The sequence below is a fragment of the Pleurodeles waltl genome, chromosome 7, assembly GCF_031143425.1.
Source record: "Pleurodeles waltl isolate 20211129_DDA chromosome 7, aPleWal1.hap1.20221129, whole genome shotgun sequence".
In the NCBI taxonomy this organism is placed as follows: Eukaryota; Metazoa; Chordata; class Amphibia; order Caudata; family Salamandridae; genus Pleurodeles; species Pleurodeles waltl.
The window spans coordinates 1,390,579,230-1,390,587,468 of NC_090446.1; the positions used below are offsets into that span (position 1 = coordinate 1,390,579,230).

At 42.7% G+C, this 8,239-nt stretch overlaps 1 pseudogene; it reads left to right on the forward strand.

Moving 5' to 3' along the window:
* Window positions 1–370: 370 nt before the first annotated feature.
* LOC138247478 (U4 spliceosomal RNA) lies at window positions 371–452 on the forward strand (annotated as a pseudogene).
* Window positions 453–8,239: the final 7,787 nt, after the last annotated feature.

Sequence of the window (8,239 nt, forward strand, 5' to 3'; positions counted from 1 at the left end):
ACATCTATTTTGCATTATTCATCTACAGGTCATGCGCGTCAGGGATATAATTAATATTACAATTTATAATTAAAAAGATAAGAACAAATATCAGAAATGTTCACTAGGATCTTGCATCTCTTTATAAATTAGTTCCCATTGTGTCCCTGTGGAGAGGGGGAGGGGGACGCTCCTGCTCAGCTTTCACGTTGTACTTAAGAACATTAACAATGTCACTTTTGCAGAAGTTAATGAAAGGTAAGCATTGCAACTATCTAAGCTTCCTTCTAAGTCAAATCCGCACATGATGACATTACATTGTATTCTGAATACTAACAGTAGCCAGAAAATTAGGTGTTAGTTTCCTTCTGAGTTTTAACATGAATAATACCAAAATGCGCAGTGGTACTATCGTAGCCATTGAGTTCTAACCGAGGTGCGATTATTGCTTATTGAAAACTTTACCCAAATGGAATTGAAACTACAAATATGGCGACTCAACATTAATGCTAACAAATGTATACTCAATCATTTCATTTAATTCTTGGCCCAAAGCCTGTCACATGCACACTTTCATGCTTAAATGTGCTCATGTTGGCATACAATGAGGTCTAGCTTGTATGTAACATGTATGTTCTGCTGAAAATGCCCTGCCACGTAGGATAGTTCGATAGTTCCTAGGTCATTGCAGAGTTCCTAGTTAAGTTGTTAGATTAGATACTTAAGAATTCCTACTTTCATTTTATCTATCACAATGAGCAAATGTTATCCTAACTATTTTGTCAGCAAGCATTTGGCTATTGGAAATCAAGGAAAGATAAAATAATGCTAGAAAAGTTCACAAATAAATTAACCTCAGATATTGCAAATCTTGAAAGTCTGTGTTTGTACAACACAACTTTGAATCTCAAAATATTATATACATTATTATATTCCTCACACATCTATTCCCTTACTATGTATTTACATATCTTTGTATTCATTACTTTAGTCCTCCTGTACACAAGGAAAAAATATTCTCTCGTGAGCCTTACTCTGTCTCCCCATCACCCTATACCTCTATCAGTCTATCCTCCACCCCACTCTCTGACTCATCCCAAACCCATTCTACTACTGTGATCGCCAAAATAACCCTGCCTAAGCCGTTCCCTCCTCTACGGCTCCTGGCTCACCCCGAACCTCAGATTACTACTATGATCTCCCAAACAACCACACTAAATTCTCCCTCACTTATCTCACCTTTGACTTCTCCAAAACCCTTTCTACTACTATGATCTTCGTGAACCCGTTCTATAGACTCTTCCCTCCCCCATTTCACCTTTACTCATCCCAAGCCTCATCCTGTTACTATAAACTCCCAGTTAACACTTCTGGATCCTTCCCTCCTCTAGCCCTCCGTTATTCTATTTAAACCTAATAAGAAACTTGCATATCCTCTGCTCAAATTAACTCATACTCACACGAATATTGTACTAATATTTCCCTATACTAATCCAACACTAATCCTTTTGGGTTCCAGAGTAGCGTGCTACTTGTCGAAAAGTGCTTTGACATCTCGTCTGGGGTACTAAGCGCTATATAAATACAATTACAATTTAATGCAGCATTGTCACCTTGACACTCGTGGGATTAGAGTGCGGGTAGTGTGATTTTTAGTTTTGACAAGGCAGCATGAAATGCAGTTTTATCCAGGCTAGTCCACACATTATGTCAGTGAGATGATTTTCATAAATAACAATTGTTTTTTACAATGTGTGTATTGGTTGGTCTTTTCACTCATGTTGTTGTACCAACAAAATGCATGCCACTATCGTCAATTTTAGCACTGTTTGTTTTGCATTTCATATGAAACACTGTTACATTTTACTGAACACCATATTCCAAAGCTTATAGTTGTGTGTATTTTTGCTACAAACGTGATGATTGTTATGCTTTTTTGGTTGTCATTGCCCACCTCTGAGCAACTTTTACTGAGGTGAGCCTGTCGTCTATTTTTTGGTACTGGATTAGCGTACAGCCATCTAACGAGCTAATATGCATTATGTAGGAGTGGATTTACACAGGTAGTAGAGCAGGTCCTCCATTGGAATGGCCAGTTGCAGCTCCACGTGTATGCCAGTATTGGGTAAGTTGCATGGAGATTTCCGCATGGATGACTTATTGAGTTACTTGTTGATCATTTGGCATAGCATCAGATAAAAAGTAGGTGGCGTTCCTGTTTTGTTACAGGTGCTCGATCTGTGGACTCACCGGTTACTTTCATAAGGGTCCATTCATTTGGTTGTGTTTCTACATTACAGAATCGGCTCGGTTTCTGGATTATGTTTGTTATAATAATCATAAGAGTCGTCTCAGTTTGTTCAAGCTGAGGATTCCTAAGCAGTAAAACTCTGTTTTGCATGCATTTGTTCATAAACATGGGGGCATGTGGAGGTCCGCAGCTCCTGTTTCTACGACATATGAATATTATTTCAAGCACGTTTTTCTGTGCAGTGTGTCCCAGTGTTTTCGTAGCAGGGGTTTTGAATTAGCGAGTTTTCAACCAACCATAACGACCAGCAGCAATAAATTTGAGATGATGCTCATCAAAGGTGTTTTGCTAATCGGGGCCTTTCCAAGATTTTCCTATCAGATTATTTGAGCTGTATGAATTTTTAGGAAATAAAGGAGTAATTGTAAGTTTATTTATATAGTGCTTACTACCTCTGAAGAGGCGTTGAGGAGCTTTTCGGTGAGTAGCACGCTACTCCGGAACCTAAGAGGAATTGGTGATGGAATAAATATGAATACAGTATTAGTAGACTATTGTTGGGCATGCCTATCGACACACAAAAGGGAACACACAACATCACATGGTTGTGTATGCATTTCAGCATGTTTTTCAAGGTGTGGAATTTCAAGCACGTGGAATTTTCCTTTGAATTGGATTACATGTGTGCCACGTTAAGCACGTTCACTCGGGACCTGTCTATCGCATTGCTAACAGTTTGTTTGAAGTTGGGAGATGTTAATAATTACAGTACAACAGTATCACAAGGGTTGTACAAATGTATTTTATGTTACTCCTGGGTGACCAGTGTTTTGTTTCCTATTTTTCAGTTATGGCTGAAGAAGGGACACCGTGGTCCCAAAATACATGGGGCTTTCTTCAATTACTGAGGTGAATGGAATTCAAAAACCTTTGTGTTTATTGTATTGTTCACATATCATAATACGTGTTCTGTTTGTCCATATTATATTTTTTTATGATTTCATTCAAGTATCGTTTGAGGATTAAATGAAAGTGAGAGATTCTTGTTTAAACTGTGTGAGAAACCTTTAAACTTGCATATCTCTGGTCCTACTGATTTGATTTTTGTTGTTTTTGGTCTTGATTTATTTTTTAAAATATACTGTATTTTTCTAATTTGTTGTGGGATTTTTATTGTGTTATATTTTCAGTTCATTACTGTCTGAAGTGCTGCATAAATACTTTACACATTGCCACTAAGTTAAGCCTGACTGCTTTGTACCAAGCTACCAGAGAGTTGAGCATAGGTTAATTTGGGGATTTCTTGTGACTTCACCCTGACAGGTATTGTGGTTACTGCTTGAGTATGGTTTACCCTGTCAACCAGTAACTCTATTTTTTTCAGTTGCCTAAATTAGGCAAGCATGAGGTGGAATCTGCCCCTGCCCCCTCCCTTTAGAGGATAGCTCTTGGTGGAGGACACAGGGTTACGTGAGTAGTACCTGCTGCACCCTCATTTTTTCCTAGACTGACCTGTTTGTGGTTACAGGTTTTGTTCCTTTAAATCAAATCAAGTTAGGGTTTATAAAACGCAGCTCCTCACTTGTAAGGGTCTCAAGGTGCTAAGGGTGTTTGTCCTCTAAGCTTAAGTCGAAAAGCCAGGTTTTAAGGTCCTTCCTGAATTGGGGTAGTGATGGTGACTGCCTGAGGTGCAGGGTCTTCCAGCTCTTTTCTGCAAGGTAGGCAAAGGATCTCCCACCAGCCGAGGTCTTCCATATGCGGGGTACGGTAACTAATGCTTGTTGAGTGGAGCGGTCTGGTCGGGGAGTAAAAGGTGATGTGGTGGTTGAGGTAGGTGGGTCCTAGGTTGTGGAGGGCCTTGTAAGTGTAGACTAGGAGCTTGAAGTTAATTCTTTTTTCAATAGGGAGCCAGTGGAGGTCTCTTAGGTGAATGTAGATATGTTTGCGGTGGGGAATCTCCAGGATGAGTCTGGCAGAGGCGTTTTGGATGTGCTGTAATTTCTTGACGTTCTTCTGTGTGGTACCAGCATAGAGGGCGTTGCCAAAGTCGAGTCTACTGGCAACCAGGGCATGGGTTACGGTTTTGCGGCAGTCCTTTGGGATCCATTTGTAGATCTTCCAGAGAAGTCTGAGTGTGTGAAAGCAGGCGGATGCAACTGAGTTGACTTGGCGGGTCATGGTGAGCGATGAGTCCCAGATGACCCAGAGGTTGCATGTGTGGTTGGGTGGGGGACGGGTTGGGGTGGTCCGAGGGTTGCTGCCCACCAGGAGTCATCCCAGGCTGATGTGGATAGTCCTAGGATGACGATCTAGGTCTTTTCCGAGTTGAGCTTGAGGCAGCTGTCCTTCATCCCGGCGGCAACAGCTTCCATCCTGTTGTGGAAATTCTTCTTGGCAGTAGTGGGATGATCAGCTGGGTATCGACGGTGTAGGAAATGATGTTCAGTCCGTGGTCCCTGGTGATGGATGCGAGAAGGGTCATGTAGACGTTGAAGAGTATGGGGCTCAGGGAGGTGCCCTCTGGAACGCCGCAGCTGATTTCCATAGGTTCTGACCACAAAGGCGGGAGTCTGACTCTGTTCGGCCGACAGGTAGGGGCGTATCCATTGTAGGGCCTTACCACAGATGTCGGCTGTGTGGAGCCTGGAGCAGAGGGTGAGGTGTAAGACCGTGACAAAGGCAGATAAGTCCAGTAGGATGAGGGCTGCTGTATGGCCGCGGTCGAGGAGTTAGCTGATGTCATCTGTGGCAGCGAGGATGGCGGTCTCTGTGCTGTGATTGCTAATTCTTGGGGTTCCTTGGGTTCTGGGGGGGGCCTTTGGTGAATGTGCCTTGCATTTTTGCCAGGCTGTAGTTTTTCTCCTTCTGGACTCCTCGCTTCACTTGTTGGGAGCATATGTGGTTGATTGGGTCCCTGCGCATGCGCGTTAGGAAGTTCTCTGTGCATGCATTTCGGAGAGCACTGTACGCATGCCTATCAGAGTTCTCTGTGCTTGCGCATTTTATCATTATTCAGTTCAGATGTGGATGTGACAGCTACAAATTAAAAACATTTAGGATTTACAATGTTGCTTGCTATGAATCATTACTGAAGCAGCAGGATTTTGGAGCGTTCTTCTCAACTGTTGCTTATGTGTCAGTTTGGTTTATAGGTTTTTGCATGTCTTGCTCAATGGGGGAACACTCTAGGAAAAGGAGAATTGCTGAATCTTCTTTTTCCAGGTCTTTTGTTCTAGACAGCAAGAGAGCTAAACATGAGGATAAGTTTCAGAAGGCCAGAATTAAGATGATTGTCCTGGAAACTGTCAGCAGTTAATGTACCTCAGTCTACTAAGCCTTTAAATCAGGTTTAGTACTCCTGTATTTCGAGCTCTGGTGTGGAAGAGGAAGGAGTGACATGCTTACCTCTGACTTGAAGGGCGGCTATATAGACCAGGAGATGCTGCCAGAGATTTTGGCCAGAATTAGACAAAATGGGGGATTTCCTCTGGAGGAGCTGCCCCAAACCTCTTCAGTTCTGGTTTTAAGGCAGTTCAAGCAACCTAAAGTGTTGGGTCTTCTGATACACCAAACTGTGGCTGACATGGTGAAGAGGGAATGGAAGAACCCGAACAAGATCAATGTCCCTGGATTTATATCCTGACTTTGTCCTTTGGAAGAAGAAGATTAGCCTGTGCCAGAGTCTGTAGTGCTAGATTCTTTGGTGTTCATTCTGGTTGGTTGTATGTTGATGGCTGAAACATCAGACAGAAAAGAATATTGACTCGGCTCTAAAGAAATCCTACATTCATGCTCATTTAGCAATGAGAGTTGGAATTTATGTTGCTCAGTTTTCCTAGTCCCTTATTCTTAACACCTAGAGCCTGTTTAAGATAGTTCAGGGGAATATAAAGTGTTGAGATTTTCCTTAAGCCTTGGAGAAGCAGGTTGAGTTTTTATCTGATATCTCCTTTGACACTTAGAGTGTCAGCTCTTGCGGAGAGAGACACAATTTCTGATAGGAGAAACCTTTATTTGAAGGAGGCAGCTCTGATGTTAGTGACTTTAAGGGTGCCTTTTGAAGGGGCCAAGCTCTTTGGTACAGACCTTGAGGAAAATTACACATAGAATCTTGAAGGAGAAGAAACATTTGCAGTTCTTTGACAGAGTGGTGAAGCATTAGGGTCAAGACCTCTTATCGTTTTCCAAATCCGTTTTTAGGCAGCCTTCAAGACGATCTGACCAGCAGTAGCACCAGTTTTCTTTTTTATAGAAGACATGAGGATAAAGTAACCAGGAATCCGGAAGCTCAGAAGGGAAGGTTGAGCTCTCTGCCTAGAAGCCAGCATTAATGACTGTTCCAGGCAGGTGATTCTCCAGCCTGTGGGAGGAAGGATAAGGTTTTTCCTTGAGGCATGGGAGGAATCTATGTCCGACACATGGGTTCATCAGGTGGTAAAGGAAGAATATCAGAGCTTCTGGAGACACCTATGGACTCTGGGATAATTCCTACACCAGAACCTTGGGATGCAATAAGGAAGTTGGCTCTGGAAGCACAGACTCTCAGTCTGGTGAAGAAGGCAGTGGTTCCAGTTCCGAAAGTGGAGAGGGACAGGAGAGTATATTCAAGGATCTTCCTAGTCCCGAAACCCTCAAATTCTGACTGAGCATGCGTGAAGGGCAAAAGACATGGACAAAGAGGATCCCATTCAACATGGAAATGATTCAGAGGATCATTCCTTTACTCCCGGAGCCTTTATGATCCATATGGATTTACCCAGTGTCTCTTTCCACTTTCCGATAGAGGAGAATTTATCTGAAGTAGCTTAGATTTTTTGAATTAGCAAGACACTATCAGTGCAAGTTATAACATGTGTTTATAAAAATGATGGCGCCCTTGGATGATTTTTAAAGTAGGGAATTTCTTATGCAGTCTCCATTGGAGATTGTCATAATGAATGCCAGCCCTTTAGGTTGGGAGGGGATCGGTGGGGGGGGGAGAACATTAGGGTGCAAGGAGGCTCAGGGGAAAGGGTCATCAAATGACTAGAGAACATTGAACTGGAAGGTATTATCTGCAATTTTCCAGACAACATTAGGTTTCGTAAGGGACATTTTGGATCACCATGTAATGACTGGCATTGGCAAGAGTGTCATTTGAACCGGTACGAGACCGAAGTATTCCTCACTTAGTCTTGTGCCCCTTAGGATTGGAGCGTGAGCAGAAAAGCATTTTCTTTCTCTGGAAGCCTCTCTTGTCAGAGGAGAAGACAATATTTGAGCAGACAGGCTAAGCATGGTCTTCTTCTCATCTCATGTCTGTCCCTCACCTCTCATGGGCTCCAAATATGCCAGAGGTTTGGAGAACCATTTTATGATCTGTATGCTTCCAGAGAAGACACTCAGCTTCCAAGATCCTTCCTGTTGGTATTGAGATCCAGATATTTGTGGGTTTGATGCGCTGTCTTCATCTTGGCCTCCTCAACTGCTATGTTCATTCGCACCTATCCCACTCATCCCTCATCCGCTTTCAAGGGTTCAGAGGAAAATGGTGGAGATTGTGGTAGTTGTTCAGTTTTCGCCCCACTTCTCTTGGTTTCTCCTCCTTAAGAGCTTGACTGTTCTTCCTCCTTGGAGAATTCCATTATCTCCCTTTCCGCTTAGATCAGTGGAGTGCTTCCTTCTTCAGAGAATGGCTCTGTCGGTCTGGCGATTTTTAAAGAATTAGGTTTCTGAGGAGGTGGATGCCTCAACACTCTGCTGAGATTATTCAAGGTTCCTTTTGCCTTTCTATTTTGAATTCCTACTCCTAGCACTGGAGGAACTTTGAAATATGGCGTGCCTCTAGATCTGTTTTAGCAGTACAATGTGATATTTCTTCTGTCTTACAGTTTTTGCTGGATGGGTTTCGGAAACAGTTGGCTGTAATTATGCCAACATCCCAGTGGCTACAATAAGGGCCAATAAAGGAATCCTGGTCCAGTTCCAGCACACATTGTGATCTGTGGTCAGATTTTTATAGAGATTTTT